Below are 22,874 nucleotides of genomic sequence, written 5' to 3'. Positions count from 1 at the left end.
CTGCAGCATCTTCAATGGCATGATGGCCTGGTCCGGATTCTAACAGCCCAAGATGCAGCGGCTTCAACATTGGCTTTCTTCAGCAATTGAGAATGTGGTTCCAGTCTTTTCCTCAACCTTGGGAACCCATGTGCCATGAAGTGAACAAAGATGGATTTTGTCTTAACTTTCTTTATGATTTCTGTTATTAATATTGGCGGAGTATGGCAGCTTAAACACTTTGTATTGTATGTTTTTGTAAAAATACAAGTGACAGTAAATTACTATTCCATTCTCGGATTATAAGAGGAGTTTCTGCTGAAAGAATTAGAATAGTTATGAACTAAATTAAAAAGCAGAACCTTCTAACACGCCTGCATTATCTTCGGATTTATTTTCTGTCTTACAGTGCAGCTACTGCTGGGGGGCAGTGCAGCTACTTCCACCTATGTCATCTTCCCATTGTTATTTTTTACTTCTATCCATATGGATTCTGCATTTACTGATCCATACATATTCCATGCCGTACTAACAAAATGCTTCCATGATCTTTCCCTTTCCGCCTGTTGTTTCAAAAAGTTGCATACCCATATAAAATACATTTAGTTTCCAGCTTTGATCTCTAATGGCTCAAAGATTGGTGTGGGAGGAATGGGTTTCAGTTCATGAGGCATTTGCAACAGAACTGGAGGAGAAGCAAGTTGCTCCAGAGGGAGAGGCTTCACTTGAACCATGCTGGGACCAATGTTCTGCTGAATTAAACTAGGCATGTAGAGACAGCTTTAAACAAAATTGGGGGTGAGAAGTGGGACAATTCTGGAGTAGGGGTACATACATGTACATATGGCAATATTGCAGGGCAGTTAATTAGGTAATAATATCCATAATGAGACTGGAATGGATAGAGTGTATGATCCTTTAAAAAGCAAATGGAATGGCTCTTTACCAAAGTTCACATGGCATTAAAAAAAATGAATTATCAGTACAAATATACTTAATGAGTACAATGTTGTAGTCATTACAGAGATACACTTGCACAGAGATCAAAGCTGGGAACTAAATGTGTATTCTTGGACTCTCTAACTAACAGCATTGCAGATGGACTTACACCAAATAGACTGCAGTAGTTTAATAAGCTTTATGAAGGACAATTTGGGATGGCAAATAAGTGATGGACCAGACAGTGAAACCTATGGCTCCTGAATGGATTAAAAAGAAGAGAAACGCAGTTCATGCAAATGCCTGGAACTGAGCAATGCAAAATTCGGAATTATTTTCATTAAGGTCTTAAATGGGCAACAGCATGGTATACCTGAAACCTTCACACAACCTACTGTTCTTCATTCAAATTACAGGATAATTTAAACGTCCTAACCACATTTAGAATCAATATAAATTAGGTAACAAACCTGATTTGAATATCCCCGAATATACAGTAGACAGATTCTTCAGCAACCAGAGATTCTAAGCATTCCTTTCCTATAATCGAGAGCTTAATAATATCATGATCTCAGAATATTACAGGACTTCATAAAGTATTCAGGTTGGATAAATTGCTGAAACTGGGCTTGGAACAGTCAATACAAATGAGTTCTTGAAATCTCAGTGAATTTGAGTGCCTGGGTAATTCACTTGTCAGTTCACCAAGGGCAGCCCAAATACAATTCTGTGTCTTGTATGATTCACAATCCGTTTCCTTTCAAAGCTGCAGAGTCCAAGTCTTCTAATCTTTCCTCGGTCCTGTTATTCTGTGAATCAGACTTACCATTCTGCTCCATACTGTTTGTCTAACTTGGAGTTTCTTTTGTACTTTAATGACAATGAATAAACATGGGATCAACGAAACAGCCTCAATAGTGTACTCAAAAGTTCCAGAATGACAGCCTCATTCTTATACTCTTACTACTCTGGTAAAATTGCTCAGCATTCTGTTTATTTTCTTGATGACTACTATGCAATTATCGGACATGGTAAAGTGACAAGACTATCAGTCACATGTCTCTTCAAGCCTTCAGTGTAGACAATCATACACTGTTCAAGAAGTACACTCACCATTACTTTATTTTCAATTTGCAATACTCCATTTCTATTACAGAGGCCTCCCCTGTACTCATTGATTACCTCATAATTGCCTGTCAGCACTTTGTGTATTTCATCCCCAGCTCACTTGACATCTTCAGTTATAACAATTCAGTTTATTTGTTTTGAGATTTTGTGCAAATGATGTCAAAGTAATTAAGTTTAATTGTTAGATAAATGGGATACTACTGAGGTCTTCTCTGCTTGTTCACCATGTGCAATCAGGAATCTGCCCAATTCTCAGATTTAAAGAAATGTCCATCATACGTCAAATGTCACCTTCTGTCAACATATATAAATTTGTCACACTTCTTTGAAAGGTATACAAAAAAAGCCAATATTTCTAGCCTAAGAATGGCACACGATGAAAATGTCTCACTGTCCGATGAGTTACACGCTTTTTCAAAAATGGCTGTGCAGTGAAAAACTAATCATTTTGCATCTACAGATAATTTAACCAACAAGTTACCCTCATAAAATGTGTTCAAAAGTAATTAAACTTGGAAGGTCCTAAATATATCACAAATAATTGCATCTTATATCCTTTAAAGCAAAAGAATCATGCAACTTGCAATGATATTCTTATACTTCACTTTGTGTATTCTCAAAATAACTGTAAGCAACAGAGCAATTCTAATAGCCTCTTTATTTTTCTCCACTGCTTTCTGAAAATGCCATGGAAAATAAACTGTAAATAGTGACTATAACCTTAAATGCACAAGAAGCTGAAGTACAGGAATAATCAAAATTTCATTTTCTCATACTTCTCAACTACTTTTCATAACATAGCATGAGAAAGTACAAGTTCAAAAATTAGAGTTATTTTCATTAGAACTTAAGATTTTATCATGTGATTCGAAACAAAACAAAGTGTTTGTAACGTTAGAAGACGTATGAGGACGCAGACATTGAAATTCAAATGTTTAGGCTGAATCATAGGATTGTTATAGCAAAGGAAACAAGCTGTTCAGCCTAAGTTCACAATCGCACTCCTAATTTATTTCATTTTAAGACTAATTTCCTGCCTTTTCCCCTTACCCTCCATATTGTACCTACTCAAAAAAAATTAATGCCCTTTTGAATGTCTTGATTGCATTTGGCTCTATCACAATTGCAGGTTATGACCCAGAGTTAACGACAAATTCAGAAAGCACATTGATTTTTAGCTAGAGTTTTGAGTTGAATGAAAGAAAGGGGACAAGAGGATGTAATAACAGAATGAGAACATGGTTATTCGGAATGCTGCTCACTAATCATGTACAGAATCACAGTGTTGTTACACTGCTAAAGGAGGACATTTGACTTATTGTTTCTGCATTGGCTCTTTGATGAACAATTCACCATGGCTTTTCTCCTGCCAGAAGAAAGTGAGGACTGCAGATGCTGGAGATCAGAGTAAGGAGTGTGGTGCTAGAAAAGCACAGCAGGTCAGGCAGCATCTGAGAAGCAGAAGAATTGACGTTTTGGGCATATGCCCTTCATCAGGAATGAGGCTTCTGGGCTAGGGGTCTGAGAGATAAATGGGAGGGGGACGTGGCGATGAAGGAGTGGGCGGGGGGGGGGGGGGGGGAGGTAGCTGAGGATCCAAAGGTACCAAAGAATCTTTCCACATCCAACAGATATTTACCTGTACCTCCACAAACGTCATCTACTGTATCCATTGCACCTGATGTGGTCACCTCTAATCAGGGAGACAGGACACCAACATCTCTGGGACGCCCACACCAACCAACTCCACCGCCCATGGCTGAACACTTCAACTCCCCCTCCCACTCCACCAAGGATACGCAGGTTCTGTGCCTCCTCCATCGCCAAATCCTAACCATCCGACACCTAGAGGTAGAACACCTCATCTTCCGCCTTGGGACCCTGCAACTACACGGGATTAATGTGGATTTCACCAGTTTCCTCATTGCCACTCTCCTACCTTATGCCAGCCCCAAACCTCCAACCTGGCACCACCCTCTTGACCTATCCATAGTCTTTCCCATCTATCCGCTCCACCCTTCTCTAGGGCCTATCATCTTCTCCCCCACCTTCATCTACCTATTGCATTCTCAGCTACCTTCCCCCCAGCCCTGCCCCCCTCCCATTTATCTCTCAGCCTCCAGCCCACAAGCATCATTCCTGATGAAGAGCTTATACTCAAAACATCGATTCTCCTGGTCCGCAGATGCTGCCTGACCTGCTGAGCTTTCCAGCACCACACTCTCGACTCTTTTCTCCTGCCAACCCTGCACATTCATCGGTTTAGATATCACTCTAATTGCTTCTTGAATGCTTTGAATAACACCAGCTCCACTACACTCTCAGGCAGCACATTCTAAACGTTAACCATTTGCTGCACGAAAAAGTTATTTCTCATATTGCTTTTTTTCCAATCATGTAAAATCCATGTCTTCTCATTTTTGATCCTTTCTGTCCTGAACAATCAGGATTTTGATCACTTATCAAATTTCCTCTCAGCTTTTCTTCCTCCAAGGAAAACAGTTCTAAATTCTCCAATTTATCTTCATAACTGAAGTTCCTCATCCCTGGAGTCATTCCAGTGGATGTTTTCAGCACTCTCTCCAATGCCTTCATATTGTTCTTTAAGTGCAATGCTCAGAATTGGACTTCAGAACAGCTGAGGTCAAAATTGTATTTTACATAATTTCAACATAATTTGCTTGCCCTTGTACACTAAGACCCTATTAACAAAGCGGAGGATATGAAATCATATCATTTGAAAATTCAGAAATATGTCTAATACACCAAGGTCTGGGTCATTACTATATATCAGGAAAAGCAAGGCTCCCAATATTGACTAGGGGAACTCTAGCCCAAAACACATTCATGAACACGACTTCTTACCACTCAGCCAATATCATATCCATGATGCTATTGAACATTTTATTCCACAAGCTCTGCCATCGGTCACAAGTCTGTTCTATGCACTGCATCAGAGTCTCAGTGGAAGTGCATATACATCACACCAAAAGCATTATCCTCATCAATTCTGATACCTCTTCAAAAAACTCGAACAAATGATGCAACCAATATTTTAGAAAATCTACAGTGACTTCCTTTAATTAATCCACATTTGTTTATTTAACCATTAATGTTTTCACAAATAATTATTTCTAGATGTTTTCCAACCATTGAGGTTAAATGGATCTATCTGTTGTTGCTGGGCTTATCACAGAACATTTTTTTTGAACAACATTTGTATAATATTTGCAATTCTCTTGTCTTCTGGCACTGAGTCTGAGGTAGTCCAAAGAATACTGACCACAGTCTCTGTAATTCCCTCTCTCACTTCCCTCAGTATCTTTGGATGTAACACATCAGGCCTTACTTGCTTTGAGTACAGACAGCCTCTCTAATATTACATTTTAAACTTTTCTAGTGCCTTAATTACATCTTCAAGAATGAAAATGATACCAAAGCTGTAATGAATGAAGGAGGAGAAAGTGAGAACTGCAGATGCTGGAGATGAGAGTCGAGAGTGTGGTACTGGAAAAGTACAGCAGGTCAGGCAGCATCCGAGAAGCAGGAGCATCGACATTTCGGGCATAAGCCATTCATCAGGAATGGAAACATCGATTTTCCTGCTCCTCGGATGCTGCCTGGCCTGCTGTGCTTTTCCAGCACCACACTCTTGACTCTGTAATGAATGAAGTCAGATGTGAAGTGTCCATTTACTGCTCTGGGGTGCTGCATGTCTCCATGTTTAACTCTCCTTTTTGTTCCTTATCACCCCTACTCCTCCTTTTTCCACTCTTTTAATATTCATATACCTATAGGGGTTATGATGGCTGCCCGTCTCATCTCATAATCACTCTTGGCTTCTCTAATTTTCTTTCCCCTCCACTCTGAATCATCTACAAACAGTCTGGCTCACAACTGTATTTTCTGTCTAACATCCCTGTTAATTTAACTCTTTTATTGGGTTGCACAGTGTCTCAGCGGCTAGGGTTGCTGCCTCAGTGACAGGGATGCAGGTTCCAATGCAGCCTCAAGCGACTGACTGTGTGGAGTTTGCACATTCTGCCAGTGTCTGCATGGGTTTCCTCCAGGTGCTCTGGTCTCCTCCCACAGTCCAAGAATGTGCAGGTTGGGTGAATTGGCCATGCTAAATTGCCCATAGTGTTCAGGGAAATGTAGGTTAGGTGCATTAGTCGGGAGAAATATAGAGTAATATGGTAGGGGATTGGGTTTGGGTGGGATACTCCTCAGAGGGTCAGTGTGGATCTGTTGGGCCAAATGGCCTGTTTGTTTCCACACTGTAGGGATTCTATGATTCTATATTCTGCTGTAAGCATACTTTTTCTTGTCTGTTTTAATCCCTGTGTTATCCAGGTATCTCTGCATTTGTTTGTCCTACGTTTCTCTTTAGAGAGAATATAATTTGACTGTGCCCAAATTCACTCTTCTTTGAAAGGTAACTACATTGTTCAGTTAACATTTTAACTACCAGTATCTGACTCCAACTTATCTGGCCCAGATCAATTCTTATCCAAAGAGTAACCCACCCAGACCCATTTCCCTCTGAATAATGCACCTAACACTACGGGCAATTTAGCATGGTCAATTCACCTGACCCGCACATCTTTGGACTGTGGGAGGAAACCAGAGCACCCGGAGGAAACCCACGCAGACACGGGGAGAATGTGCAAACTCCACGCAGACAGTTGCCTGAGGCAAGAATTGAACCCTGGTCTCTGGTGCTGTGAGGCAGCAGTGCTAACCACTGTGCTACCGTCCTAAACTGTGGGGTACCCACATTATAAACATGTTATGATAGCCTCAAGGATACTTCAGTGATGCCAGTTGCTGCTCAAATTCCACATATTTTCAAACCAACCTGTTCATAGTATTATTGCACATCTCTGGGGCAGATGGGACTTGAATCTGGAGGTAGGGGCATTACCACTTCATCACAAAACACCAAACGCACAAGTTCTGTGGTGTTTTAATCAACCTGTTCAGAGATGCCACTGCACACCTCTGGAGCAGGTAGGACTTGAACTTGAGCCTCCTGGCACAGATGTAGGAATACTACCACCACATCACAAGACACTTCATTCGCAAGTTCTACCTATCCTTCTAATTAATCTGCTCAGAGATGTTCTTACATATGTCTGGAGCAGGTGGGACTTGAAATCAGGTCTCTTGACCCAGGGTAGAGACCTTATTACTCAGATATTAGAGTCCCAATGTACAAATTCTAAAACCTGGGGTTCAAACTGCCAATTACAATTCCTGCACAATTTATCATTCAGGATACAGGAAAGCATTCTGGAATTGCGACAAACCATAGGATGCACACTCAAGATTGAAGCAGCTTTGCTATTCCTCTATTTATCAATTAGTAGCCACGTTACTGCTAATAAATCTTGGTAATACAAATTAATTATTCCACAATTAATAACATTTCCTGATACTTAATAGAACTTACAAACTCAGATGTACGACACAGAAACAAACCCTTTGGTCCAACTCATCCATGCCGACAAGATATCCTAACTTAATCTAGTCCCATTTGCCAGTACTTGGCCCATATTCCACCAAACCCTTCCTATTCATATACCCATCCAGATGCTTTTTGAATGCTGTAATTGTACCAGCCTCCACCACTTCCTCTGGCAGCTCATTACATACACGTACCACCCTCTGCATGAAAAAGTTGTCCCTTAGGTCCCTTTTAAATTTTTCCCCCCTCACCCTAAATCTATGCCCTCTAGTTCTGGACTCCCCTACCCCAGAGAAAAGTTGTCTATTTACTCTACTCATGCCCCTCCTATACACAATGCTCTGACTGTGATAGTATGCCTTACATTAAAACACTAGAGAAGACTCTCCAACTATAGTCTGTCTTTGAGGTATGTCTAAAAGATAAACAATATATTTGCTAGCCAAGTATCCACTACTTTCCTCTGAAGTCCCAACTCAATTTTTGTTGTCAAACACAGGCTCCGAACACAGACTGTATAGGTTGGTGCCACTTCTCCTAACACTCACCACCTAGCCTCACTTTCTTTGTGAACTTGCACTGTTTCGTCTCACTTTCCTATTAAACATGCACCATTTAGCCCCAATCTCCTTTTCGACTCTTGCTGCTTAGCATTCCTTTCTTCGGTATGCTCAGCACTTGGCCCTGCTCTCCATACAAGTTCATACTGCTTTGCCTACGTGGACTGGTCGGGACAAATGTCAAGTTTCCTTCTTTTTGTGTCTATTTATTCTGTGCAAAGGAAGTCAATACAGATAAAGAAATATGGCATATTCTATCAGACATGTTGTCCTTTGCATGAAAATAGAGGTCCAAAAAAATTACAAGAACACAGACACATGTTTATTTTAAGAGTGACAGGAAGCTGCAATTCCTAAAATGGTGCTATTTCAGCAGTTCCTGAAAATTAAAATTGCCAATCACAACCTTTTAATTCAGCTTAGTGTGAACATTAAATATTGCTCTTTACAAGGGTTGACGTGCGTGCCTAACCACGTTATTGATTGAAATAATCTCTCTTGCTGTCTCCAATCTTGGAAACCTCTCCTGTTCACGAATTTTGGTGCAGGAATAAAACAGCCAGATTATTAATAATGTAGTCAGCGACTAAACTCACAAAACTGCGCTTGAGGAACTGAACGGCTTTGAGACATCAGTTTCAACCAGGCAAGAAGCCACTATAAACTTGCTCTCCTTCCTCCCAGAGGAAAATATCCGAAACAAGCCATCAAAGAAGCAGACAAACTTCAGACTTTTAAAAGAACTTACAAGCATTTTGGTATTGATTTTTTTCAGCAGTGAATGAAATGCGCAAAAGTCATGGTGCAGGAGAAAAGCCACGATACCAAAAGGAAACAATTATCAAAATCTGGGAAATGCATACACAGCGAAAGAGATTGTGATTCTACAATCAAGCTAACAGGATGCTTGACTATTCCAAACTGAATGAAGGCTTTGCATTGTCAGATGTAATAACATAACCCCTGATAATGCAGCTGCAATGTCTTTCCCATGTCACGAAACCCATACAATTAGAATCAGTGTGGGGGAGGATGTGCACGCACTCCTGATTGGCCACACAATATGCACACCTACAACTTCTGCCACTAGGTCATTTTAAATTACCTGATGTGCATTATGGCAATCTTTCACTGATTTTATGACCATTATTCATCACAAATTAGGGTGACAGAAGATGGCTTCAAAATCAGAAGAGCTCTCCGGATTTTATGTTTGTTTCCTTTTATGTCACAAGATGACTTTTTGAAGATTTTCCAACTGGAACGTGCTGCACCTTAATATAAGATTTAACAACAATGTGCCCTCATTATTTCTGAAGCATATCCAACTAGCTAACATAAGTGTTCTCAGTTTAATTCCAGATGACATAAAAGCCGTCTGGACAGCTATATGAATTTTTGTTTTCAGTCAAACTTGTCTCATCTGATCTTAAAGTGGAGCACAAATATTCCCCTGAACTGGGGAAGGGAAATACTGAATAATAACCTTCATTTATATCATATCATAACACCGTAAACTATCCCAAGGTGTTTTATTAGAGTGCTATCAAACAAATTATGACTCAAAGCAACAAATGATATACACTTTGGAGAAATGGTATAAAAGGTCTAAAAGTTACGCAGGAGCAGGGAGACCTGAGTTTATATAGAGCCAAGGTGTTTAAAGTGGCAGGACAGGTAGAGAGTTGTTAATAAAGCAAGCAGAATTTTAGATTTCATTAATTGGGGAATAGAATATAACAACATAGAGGTTATGATTAACTTACAGAGGTTATGATGAACTTACACAGGTTTGACCTGAACTAGAGAACGGTGTACAGTTCTGGACACCACACTTTAGGAATTACATTGTATGCACACGAGAGAATGCAGAAGAGGTTTACAAGAAAGAGTCCAGGAATGGGACATTTCAATTAAGCAGAAAGATTTAAGAAGTTGTTTTCCTTGAAGAGGAGGACGCCAAGAAGAAATGTGACCAAAGGTTTCAAAACCGAATGGGGGTTTGGACAAAGTGGATAGGGAATCCTTGCTTGTCAAATGTTTTAAAAACCAGTTCCTGCTTGAAAGTCAGTTTTGAAGCGTTTTGCAAAAGAAGCAAATGGGACGGGGTGGGAGAGGTCTTTTTCACTCAGCAAGTAGTTAGGTTCTGAAATGCACTACCTGGGGGTGTGGTGGAAGGCAGATTAAATTGAGGCACTCAAGGGGGCATTGGATGATTATTTAATTAGAAACAGGGCTGCGTTAAAAAGGCAGAAAACTTGGGAAGAAGATAATGCGTGCAAACATAATGGGCAAAATGACCTCCTTTCACTCTTAGAGATTCAGTGACATTAGGATAGATGCCAAGCTTGGTCAAACAGGTACGTATGTTTTAAGGAGCAACTTATAGGAAGAAAGAAATAAAAGGACTGGAAAGTTTAGAGAGGCATTTCCTTACCTTTGGACCCTGGCAGTTAACGGCATGATCACCAGTAGTTGAGTATTAAAGTGGGGAAAGGTGCAGATATCTGAGAATAGTGGGGCTGTAGAAACTACAGAGATCAGAAGAGCTGAGGCAAATAAAAGGATTTCAAAACAAGGAAGGACATCTTGAAAATCAAGGTGCTGCTTAACTGGGAGCCAGTGATGCTCACTGGAAAGAGGAATTGGATTACTGAAAATTGGTGCTTGTTACAGCACGAACAGCAAAGTTTTGGACTTCACTCACTTCATCCCCCTTAGTGGTAATGATTTAATGCTGAACCAGACTGCATGCAAGTGTGAAGATTGAAATGAGCTCACAACCTCATACCAGTGCCATCACTAGTACTACTTAATGCCAATGTCATCACCTCATCCTTCAATTTGACTCCTGTCTTGACCTTCATGATGCTGAAACCTTTATCCAAGTCCTTAATACCTTCAGAGATGAGCATTTCAAAGCATTCCTGGCCAGCCTTACATGTTCTGTTTACCCCTCTGGAAATTTGTGCATCCACAATTGTTTGACAGAACATCCCACAGCTATATTCAGAAGAAAGCAAGAGAATTTTTTTGGTGTCTTTGATAAACATTTGTCCATTAACCAACATTTGGAAGCAGATGATCAGGTAATTTATCTCATTGCTGTTTTTGGGGGCTTGCTGTGGACCAATGGACCACTGTAGTTCCTACTCTACAAAAGACACCACAGTTGTAAAGTATGACATTTTACCATAACAAGTTTTGGAGGATGTTTGGAGATTGTGAAAGATGCTATACAAATGCAAGTCTTCTTTTCTTTGAAGCCTGAAATATAGCTAAAATTAAACTGAGCTCAATATTCTGTTTTATATGATTCATTTTTATTTTATGTTTTCCTGCACACTATGACACATTGCAGGTTACCTTGCAACTTGTACTTACAAACATATGCACAAATGTTTACACAATTCTATACCATAAAATGAAGCAGAATGAGGCTGTTCAGCCATCGGGCTGCTCTACCATTCAATGACATTAATGGCTGATCTGAGAATCCTCAAATCCACTTTCATGCCTTTTCTCTTTTACAATCTATGGTTATGCAGTTCAAGCCATGTATGGTCCCTTTAAGAGAAAGAGAATGCCATTCTGAATGGAGAGATTACAAGCACCTGTGTATACGACTACATGGCAGTCCCAGAGTGAACTGGAAAATTGAAAATATCTAACATTTGACTATGAAATGGATACCTGAGTTTTGGTTGCTGTTTTGACAACAATTCAAATTTAACCAGTTTAAATTATACCCCTAGATACTAAAACCTGATTGAGTTTGAATTTATTGTTTTGCCAACACTGAACCAATGAGACAATCCATGTTAAGGATAAAAGAATGGGAACATTTTGAAAACTGGTCAGAAAGCAACTGCAGTAGAGAGAGAAACTCTTGGAAAGTTAATGCCCATCCAACATCTTTCTCTCCAAGAAATAAAATAAAACACTATCAAAGGTACCTTTTCATCAGAAAGATGTTGTGAAATTCGAAAGGGTTCAGAAAAGATTTACAAGGATGTTGCCAGGGTTGGAGAATTTGAGCTATAGGGAGAGTTTGAATAGGCTCAGGCTATTTTCCCTGGAGCATTGGAGGCTGAAGGGTGACCTTATAGAGGTTTATAAAACAATGAGGGGCATGGATAGGACAAATAGACAAAGTCTTTTCCCTGGGGTGGGGGAGTCCAGCATCTACAGTCCTCACTTCTGCCTGGAGTGGGGGAGTCTAGAACTAGAGGGCATAGGTTTAAGGTGAGAGAGGAAAGATATTAAAGAGACCTAAAGGGCAACTTTTTCCATTCAGAGGGTGGTACGTGTATGGAATGAGCTGTCAGAGAAAGTGGTGGAGGCTGGTACAATTGCAACATTTAAAAGGCATCTGGATGCGTATATGAATAGGAAGGGTTTGGAGGGATATGGGCCAGGTGCTGGCAGGTGGGACTAGATTGGGTTGGCATATCTGGTTGGCATGAGTTGGACCAAAGGGTCTGTTTCCATGCTGTACATCTCTATGACTCTATGTGAAACATACTTGCAGTAAAAAGACACACAATGACGCAGTGAGATGCTGAGCTAGAAGAGTAAAGTCACAGAAGGCAACGACTGGGTGGTTTTGAAATTAAGTTGATGTAATTTTAATAAGTATCTTATTGGAACAGCATATTGAAATAGAGTTGGAGGCAGATAGTAAACAGTTAAGACAAAGGGGAATTTAGAGTTGTGAATGCTTGATAACATTCACTTTCAAAGTTAAAAAATAAATTAATGTTATTTTCTTTAAAAAGTGGAATTTGGGAGTTCTCTGTCGCTCATATTTTAACAGATTATGAGGTGAGGCAAACCTTTCTGGGTGTTTGGTTTAATTAACAGAAGGGTTCATCTCTGTGTCGTAACACAGAGTATCCCCTTACTGAGTAAACGGCCCAGCCTCAAAGTGATCTGTGGTAAAGAATTCCATAGATTCACTTCCTTCAGACATTCCCTCTTCATATCTATTTTATATATGTGACCCCTTATTTTTAGATTATGCCCTCTACTCCTGGACTCTCACACAAAGGGAAGCAAAATTTTCACATTATGAAGTCCTCTAAGAATTGTGTTTGTTTCAATGAAGTTGTCTCTTATTCTTATAAATGTTAATGAATACATGCCTAACCAATGCAACTCCCTTCATAAGACACTGCCACTCAATACTGGGTCACAAACAAAGTGCTGGAGAAACTCAGTAGATCTGGCAGCATCTGACGAGACAGAAGCAAAGTTAACATTGAATCCACATCCAGTATCAGCCTTGTGAATCTTCTCTGGACCGTCTCTAAAGCCAGCATATCTTTCCTGAGGTAAGGGGCCCAAAACTGTTCACAGAATTCCATCTGAGGTCGAATAAGTGCCTTCTATATTTTTAGCAAGACTACCCTTTCTACTCCACTCCCTTTTAAATAAAGGCCAACATCCCATCCCTATTACCAGCTGAACTTAGATGGTAGCTTTTTGTGATTCATTCTCGAAGGCCAACTGCTCTATGGCTTTATGCAGTCTTTCTTCACTCAAATAATATTCAGCTCATTAATTCTTTCAGCCAAAGTGCATAACCTCAAATTTTCCCACATTACATTCCATCTACTAAGTTTTTAACCATCCTCTTAAGCTGTCTATATATCCTTTATTCTGAATTCCTTCACCAGAACACTATCCATTATTCCCAATTCCTCTGCCTCTGCTGCTCTCTGCTCCCAGGAAGATCAGTTCCGCCACAGAACACACCAGATGGCCTCCTTCGTTAAAGATCACAATTTCCCCTCCCACATGGTTGATGAGGCCCTCCAGCACATCTCATCCACTTCCCGCATCTCTGCCCTCGAACCCCACCCCTCCAACTGCAACAAGGACAGAATCCCCCCCCCGGTCTTCACATTCCATCCCACCAACTTCCACATAATCACATCATCCTCCATCATTTCCACTACCTACAAACGGACCCCACAACCAGAGATATATTCCCCTCCCCATCCCATCCGCTTTCCGTAAAGACCATTGCCTCCATTACTCCCTTGTCAGGTCCACGTCCCCCACCAACCCACCCTCCCCTCTCTGCACCTTCCCCTGCCACCACAGGAATTGTGGAACCTGTGCCCACACCTCCCCTCCTCACCTCCATCCAAGGCCCTACATCCATCAGAGTATCCATTGCTCCCGATGCAGTCGCCTCTACATTGGGGAGACAGGGTGCCTACTTGCAGAGCTCTTCAGAGAACATCTCCAGGACACTCTCACCAACCAAACCCACCGCTCCATGGCCGAACACTTCAACTCCCCCCTCCGCCAAGGAAATGCAGGTCCTGGGCCTCTTCCATCACGACACCCCAACCACCTGACACCTGGAGGAGGAACTCCTCATCTTCCGCCTTGGGACCCTATAACCACATGGCATTAATGTGGATTTCAGTAATTTGCTCATTTCCCCTTCCCCCACTTTATCCCAGTTACAACCTTCCAACTCAGCACCGCTTCACAAACTGTCCTACCTGTCCATCGTCCTCCCCACCTATCCATTCCACCGTCCTCTTTGACCTATCACCATTTCCCACACCTCCACCCACCTATCGCATTTTCAGCTACCTTCCCCCCCCCAACCCCACCACCCTCCCATTTATCTTACCACCCCTTAAGGCTCACAGCCTCATTCCTGATGAAGGGCTTATTCCCAAAACATTGATTCTCCTGCTCCTCGGGTGCTGCCTGACTTGCTGTGCTTTTCCAGCACCACACTCTCGACTGTAACCTCCAGCATCTGCAGTCCTCACTTTCACGGAAATATCCCTCTGCCGATCCACACCACTCTTCTTCCCACATATTTATGTGACATTTGCAAAGTTGGCTACAGAACTGTCCCTTTCTTCATCCAAGTTATTAACAATATATTGTAGGAAGTTCATTTATTTACACGAAATGTTGTTTGTTGACGAATGTGAGAGCTTGTGTCAATTAATAATGGTGGATTGCAGTGACAACTGAATGCTAGTTAAGGATAATTGGGCAATGCGTAAACACTGAACTTTGTAATGTACTGTACAGCTCAAACATCCTACAGACCTTATCAGATGTGTACTTAGAGCACTCCGAGAGTAAACAATTGACTCAATTGTTTACTATTTATGTTTATGATTTGGAAAAGAGACCAGAGAATAATGTATCCAAATTTGCTGATGACACACAAATAGGTGGAGGGCATGTTGCAATGAGGACATGAGGAATCTGTAACTGGATAAAGGTAGGTTGAGTAAGTAGACAAAAACCTGGTAGGTGGATTTTAATGTCAGAAAATATGAGGTCATGTACATTGGTAGGAAGAACAAAAAAGCAGACTATTATTGAAATAGTGAAAGACTTCAATAAAGTACGGAGAGATCTGTATGTAACTGTGCATGAAACAAAGTTAACATACAGATGCAGCAAGTAATTAAGATGGAAACTGACCTTTATTGCTTGGGGGTTAGAGTTTAAAAAAGGAAGATTTTTTTATAGCTGTACAGAGTGATATTAAAGCTGCAGCTGGAGTTGTGTGTAGAGCTTGGGCCCCATATTTAAGGAAAGATGAACTGGCATTGGAAACTGTTCAAACAAATTCATTAGGAACATAGAACATTACAGCGAAGTACAGGCCCTTCGGCCCTCGATGTTGTGCTGATCCATGAAACCAATCTGAAGCCTATCTAACCTGCACTATTCCATTTTCATCCATATGTTTATCCAATGACCATTTAAATTCCCTTAAAGTTGGCAAGTCCACTAATGTTTCAGGCAGACCATTCCACACCCCTACTACTCCGAGTAAAGAAACTACCTCTGACATCTATCCTACATAAATCACACCTCAATTGCAGCTGCAGCATGACCTCATGGCTCCGAAACTCAATCCCTCTACCAATAAAAGGTAACAAACCGTATGCCTTCTTAACAACCCTATCAACCTGGGTGGCAACTTTCAGGGATCGACATACATGGACACAGATCTCTCTGCTCATCTAAACTACAAAGAGTCTTACCATTAGCCCAGTACTCTTCATTCCTGTTGCTCCTTCCAAAGTGAATCACCTCAAAATTTTCTGAATTAAACTCCACTTGCTACCTCTCATCCCAGCTCTGCAACTTATCTATGTCCCTGATAAGGCTGATTCCTGTGATGTAGGGGTTGACTCAGCAGGTTAGGTCTTTATTCATTAGAATTTAGAAGAATGAGGGGAAATCTTATTGAAGCATATACGATTCTGAGATGTGCTTCACAGGGAGCATATCGAGATGTTCCCACTAGCGAGGAATCTCAAACTAGGGGACAGAGTTACAGAATAAGGAGAGACTCACTTGAAACCGAGACGCAAAAAAATTCCTTCTTCAGTTGGTAGCCAATGTCTGGAATCCTCTACCCCAGGCAGTTTTGAAGGCTAGGTCACTGTAAGTGTTTAAAAAGGAGATAGGTAGGTTTTTGAGATATCAATGAGTTGAGGGCTACGAGGAGCTAGCACAAAAGCAAAGGTTGAGATCTGCGGCACATCAAATCATGATCTTATTAAATGGAGAGGCAGGCCTGAGGGGCAGAATGGCTTACTCAAGTTTGTATTTCTTACGCTCTCATGCAAGTTCTCTTCCCATGTATGGAGAAAATTTGGTTTCCTCTAGCTGAAATCAACAAACTTTGCACAAATTAATGGGTCTGCTGCCGGACAACCACCAAAGTACCAGATGCAAAAATTTGGGTCATTTGAAAATGATCAGCAAGTTTGCTAATAAAAGCAACAGCAATTCCCGCCTTCCCATCCATTCAGTGATTGGAAGAAATCATTTTAAGATTTCCGAAATTCACAAATATTTGATTTTAAGCAGCACGACTTTCAGCTTCATATTCCAGGTTCAACATTTGGCACATGACCAACTTGTAACTTTGACAATAATTCAATTATCAAGCACAAGAGAATGGATTTTCTTTCAATAATTTCTGACATTGATGTCAGTTGGCCGTAGCATGTGCTGATTTGTGGTTTACAAGATAAACCTACAGTGAGATGATCAGATATCATAATTGTCATTGACATCACCATGATGTGGTAAAATTAAAGAAAGACAAAATTGTACTTAAATAAGGACATTCACGCAGGGGTGAGTGAGTTCGATCAAGGCTGCTGGATTCTGCTGGGAAATGAAGGGGTAAGCCAATCAGACTTTGTTATGCTGGGGCACTGAGAAATCTCGCAATTTCCATGTTAGAAGGTGAACCCACTGTCATTCCTTCTGGAAATCTTGGCATACTTTACAGCCAATTAATTTTATTTGAATTACAGTTACTTGCCTTACAACTGGAAACATACCAGCCAATTTGTTGACAAAAATCTATAACAACCAGCAATATGACGAACAACTAGTTTTAAAATCAGAAAAGCCCTGGAAACCATCAGCAGTTCAGGAAGCATCTATACACAGAGAAAATGTTAGCATTTCAAGTCACTGACCCTTTAGAAAGTTAGAGCTATAACAGGGTTGAAGTAGATGCAGGGAAGTTAATGGGAACAGAGAGATATACAGTATTGGGGATGGCAAACACGAGGGGACACAACTTTGAAGTGAGGGGAGATAGGTATAAGACAGATGTCAGAGGTAGTTTCTTTACTCAGAGAGTAGTAAGGGTGCGGAATGCTTTCCTGCAACGGTAGTAGGTTTAAGTGCATTTAAGTCGTCAATAGACAGGCATATGGACGTACATGGAATAGTGTAGGTGGGATGGGCTTCAGATTCGTATGACAGGGAGGCGCAACATCGAGGGCCAAAAGGCCTGTACTGCGCTGTAATGTTCTATGTTCTATGTTCTAAATGTGAAATGGAAGGCCAGAGATTAAATGACAAAAAAAATGGCAAAATGCAAAACAGGATGGAGTAATGGGACAGTTTAAAAAACAAATACAATTAATTCTGCCACTGCACTGGAGAAAAGGTCAGTGGCTGAGTGGCATCATTCTGCAACTTTTGCTGCTGCCTTGCTTGTCACTCCCTCTATTGACCCATTGACTGCCATGTTTGCAAACTCCCTGACTAACTCACTGGCCACCCCCATGCTGCCTGTGTTTCACCCCATTTACTGCTTTGCTACACTGCTCAACATTCCACTCACTGCCTCTCCTCTGCCCCATTCACCCACTCCATTTCCTTTCCGCATTGTGCCCTGTGCATGACCATCTTTCTGTTCCATTCACTAATTCATTCCCAGTCCTCTTTTACCTTGTTTGTTGGCCTCTCTTTCCTACGTTCAACTCAACTCACTCTGCTGCATTTGCCACTCAATCTCAGCTCCATTTGCCACTCTGCTCACTAACTCACTCACCACACCCATTTTCAGTTCTGTTCATTGTCCCCTCTCTCATTTGTCACCCCAACTCTGCCTCATTCCTGTCCAATCTCTGCCCTATATGCCACTCTACTCACCATCCCTCCACCTTGCTGTCCACTCCACTCACCTTCCCACGTCTTGTTTACTGCCCTCTTTGTCCCATTTGTTACTGCTCTTGCCCATTTCTCACCCTCTTTACCACTTTGTCATGTTTGCCATTTCACTCATCTCTGCTCCATTGCCCCACTTGCCACTCCATTAGAAACTCCTCTTTGTCCCATTGTAAACTCAACATCTTCTCTCTATCCCGCTGACTGCTTTGCCTATCAACTCCTCACCATTCTAATCATTATCCCTAGTGCTGTGCAAGGAGTGTATGCCCAGCAGTTGAGGTGGCAACAAGTAGCCAGAAGCCACGTTTGCACTAACTTCCAGGAGAGCCAAGTAGGTGGTCAGAGGCAGAGTAGCATAGGGAATTATGCTATGAAGACACCATTCACAAACTGGTTATGTCATCTGCTTTCAGCTTTCCCCAGTGTAAAGAAGAAATTATCATGAGTATAATAAATTAGAAACAGAACAAATAGATTACTATTTCACCTCAAAAGAATGGTTGCTATCTTGCATGGTGTCAAAGGGCAGAATTTGCATCTCCTGTCCTTGCAAGTGAAGTCACCATGGGAAAGAAAGTGTGGGTTGTTGGGGAAAGAAGAACATATGAAGTAAAGTAGTGCTTTTGGCTGCTCCGGCCTGCTCCACCATTCAACAGGATCATGGCTGATTTAACTACTCCATATTCCCACCTAATGCTATCAACATTAACACCTTCATCACAAAGAATCTACCTACCTCTGTATTTTGAGGGAGGGAGTTTCAAAGGCTCACAACATTCTGTGTAAAACAAATTCTCCTGATCACTTTTTAAGTGGTCAGCTCCTTATTTTTAAAAAGTGATCTCTTGTTCTCCAACAAGAGGAAAATCCTTTCCACAATCGCCCTGTCAAAACCTCTCAAGATCTTTTGTGTTTCAATTAAGTCACCCCTCAACCCTTTCAAAGTCCAATAGATACAGGACTAATCTGTCTAACCTTTGCTCATAGACCAGCCCTTTCACTCCAGGTATAAGTGTGGTAAGCTTCTCTGAATGACATCCAAAGCAGTTATGTCCTTTTTTTAAATAAAGAGACATATACCATGCACAGTCGAGAATTTGGTGCTGGAAAAGAACAGCAGATCAGGCAGCATCTGAGGAACGGGAAAATCGACGTTGCGGGCATAAGCCCTTCATCAGCCCTTCACTCCTGATGAAGGGCTTATGCATGAAACATTGATTCTCCTGCTCCTCCTGACCTGCTGTGCTTTTCCAGCACCAAACTCTCGACTCTGATCTCCAGCATCTGCAGTCCTCACTTTCTCCTATATACCATGCACAATCCTCCAAATGCAGTCTCACCAATTCTTTCAAGTTGAAATTCTTTACCTTTGTATTCAATCCCCTCTGCAATAAATGATAACATTCTATCAGCTTTCCAAATTACCTGCATTACCGTTTGCAATTCTTGCATTAAGATGCTCACATCCCTCTGTATGGCTGAGCTCTGTAATCTCATCGTATTTATTCTTAATTTATCCTAATTCACATCATACTCCATTTGACAAATATTTGCACAAAAACTATTTATATCTAGGTATAGCTTTACATCCTTTCCATACTTTACTTTCCCAGTTACCTTTGCGTCATCAGCAAATTCAACAACAAATCTTTGGTTCCTTCATTAGCGGGGCCACTTAATCTCAGTGCCAAGTCCAAACAGTTTCACTGTGGCAAGAGTTCCTACATGACTCTCATATTTATGGAGGATATGTAAATATTCTTGAAGAGTAGATCAGGCATGTAGAAATTGAGGGTTATTTCTTTAACAATTAAATAAAAATACCTAGTTAAAAATCACACAACACCAGGTTATAGTCCAAATGGTTAAATTAGAAGCACACTTCCAATTAAACCTGTTGGACTATAACCTGGGGTTGTGAGATTTTTAACATTGTACACCCCAGTCCAACACCAGCATCTCTAAATCATAAAAATACCTAATTGTATCAGAGAATTGCAGGAACAAGCTGTGAAATTATTTGAAACCTTCACTCTTAGAAACCAATAAAAAAAAAAGCTTTTGTTAAAGAAAGTTAAAATAAATGTACTGTTTGTTATAACATTGTTTGTTGATAGTGCAATAATAATTATTATCACTGATTGGCTGCTTTCCATAATTTTCAATCCCCCTGCTGAGATGAGTTCATTGTTTGATTGACAGCACAAAGAAATTATTGTCTTAGATGCAGGGTTGAGTACAATGTTTGCAACGATAACGGATTAAGTATTTAAAACTTTCCTTTAATTTTGAATAGGTTTTCATGAATGGGAGTTTTTAAAATAAAAATTAGACTCTGATTGGTAGGCATTTTGTAATGGATAATTATACCAGCTGATTATTGACAGCAAACTAACAGGGAGTTTTACACTGATTGGTCAAGGCTTTGCCATGAGAAAAAAAAACACTAAATAGCAGTCACCTATCTTGTTCAGCTGAAATGGACACAGGGTGCATCTATGTTCTTTTCCTCTACAAATAAGATGGCCTTATGTATGTTGTTTCCTGTACAGGCAAGTGCACCAAGCTCACAGCCTGAATGCAACCCTAAATTGGATATCAGCATAATTTTTTGCATGCTCAGGATTATCCACTGGATCCATAGAACAACCCTGTTAGGTGACAGCCAAGGCTTTTATGAGGTCAGTCAGGAGCTGAGAGACCACGAGGAAATCCAAACCTAAGCTGTGAGCAGGTTATTGCTGAGTAAGCACCACTCAATAGTATTGTCGATGAGGATTGCCAACAGGATTTGTCCTGCATTCTGTGAACAAGACAGCTTTTCACATTGCTGGGTCAATGCCTGAATCAGCTTAATTATTTATTTACTGATAAAAACTTTTCATCATGATTGAGCAAAGAAAGAAAATATTATATATTCAATCGAGACACCTAAGTGTAGAAATATCATTGATGGACCAAGAACCAAAACCATTTACATTGTATATTATGTTGAACAGAGGCAAAGGATTGAAATTAGTTCATATTGCTATCCCAAATTATTACAAACAAAAACAATTTTATTCTCAATCACCTTTGTTTCATAAGTTATGAATAATACACTTGTAAATTTTATTCAAATCACTGGATTATTATGTGTCTCCAATCCACCACAAGTATTGTCAACTCAAACAAACTCTATCCCCCTCTAACCCATTACTTCCTCCTGAAGCGTTTTGAAAGGTTTGAAAAGGAAAAAAAAAATTAATTTTTAAAATGCTGAGTTTGAGTCTCAAATGTTTTCTAGAGGGTTTTTGTTTTACTGGCTAAAATATTTTCTTATCATTTCCTGCACAAATCAGAGTCCTGGGCATCAACCAGCCAACAATTGATTTGAATTTCTCAATTGGTGTCTTATCACTGGCTACCTTACATTCCCAAGTTACATCCTCCAGTACCCATCTGCCATTTTTAAAATAAGCTAGTGCCTGGACAGTGGTGATTTTTTGCTCTTCATTGTAGTTGAGATGGAGAGGAGGATAAGAAGGTATACATCCGTTACATTGCAATTGTATTGTAGTAATGAACTAGAGGGTAAGGGAAACACACTACCCGGCCCTCTGACCTGTAACTATTAATCACTCATTCCCACTCAGTCATCGCCGATGTGACTAGTCCTTTTTCTGTCCACAGAAAGGAACAGGCTTATCAATTAATTTTTAAATCAACCTGTTCAAGTATGTTACAATACATCTCCCAGGAAGGTGGGATTTGAAATTGGACTTTTAATTCAGATATACAGACACACCACTGGTGCCCAAAAACCTCTAATGGTGTCTATTATACAGATTGGTTTGAGGGCAAGGCTGAAAGCTGACGTAAGTTGTTTCTGCTTTCAAATGAACTAATGATTTCAGTTGGGCATGTGTTAATTCGTATTCATCTGCCAATGCATATATACAAATGTACCTATTTTAAAAATATTTTAGATTTTTGCAGGATTGACTTTCTGGGTAGACACAAAGTGTCTGTAGATCTTCACATACTTTTTTGTAAAATAAATGTGAAATTTATTTTAAAACTGATCACAGCCATATTTTACAAAGAGCAAGATAATTCCTGGCATTAATGCACTAATTTACTGTACTTGGGTCTTCCTGCAACTCTGGAATTGCAGGCTCAGGACTGCAGTGCAATGCTTCCTTCAATAATAATGCAGACATTGGCTTGTTTATTGATAGGTTTTCATGCCCAGTTGGATTCTGTATCATCACAAGCTATTTTCAGTTTGTTTTTACAATTGTGGTGGTGATGCCATTGTAAACACTCACCAACAGTAT

The 22,874-nt window shown here is 40.5% G+C and overlaps 1 protein-coding gene across 1 annotated transcript in view; it reads right to left on the bottom strand.

Moving 5' to 3' along the window:
• The window catches only part of LOC122557836 (serine/threonine-protein kinase BRSK2-like), a 957,494-nt gene that overhangs the window by 776,918 nt on the left and 157,702 nt on the right, over nt 1-22,874 (bottom strand).

Source organism: Chiloscyllium plagiosum, chromosome 16, assembly GCF_004010195.1.
Source record: "Chiloscyllium plagiosum isolate BGI_BamShark_2017 chromosome 16, ASM401019v2, whole genome shotgun sequence".
NCBI classification, from domain to species: domain Eukaryota; kingdom Metazoa; phylum Chordata; class Chondrichthyes; order Orectolobiformes; family Hemiscylliidae; genus Chiloscyllium; species Chiloscyllium plagiosum.
This window is presented reverse-complemented; position numbering and strand designations above follow the sequence as displayed.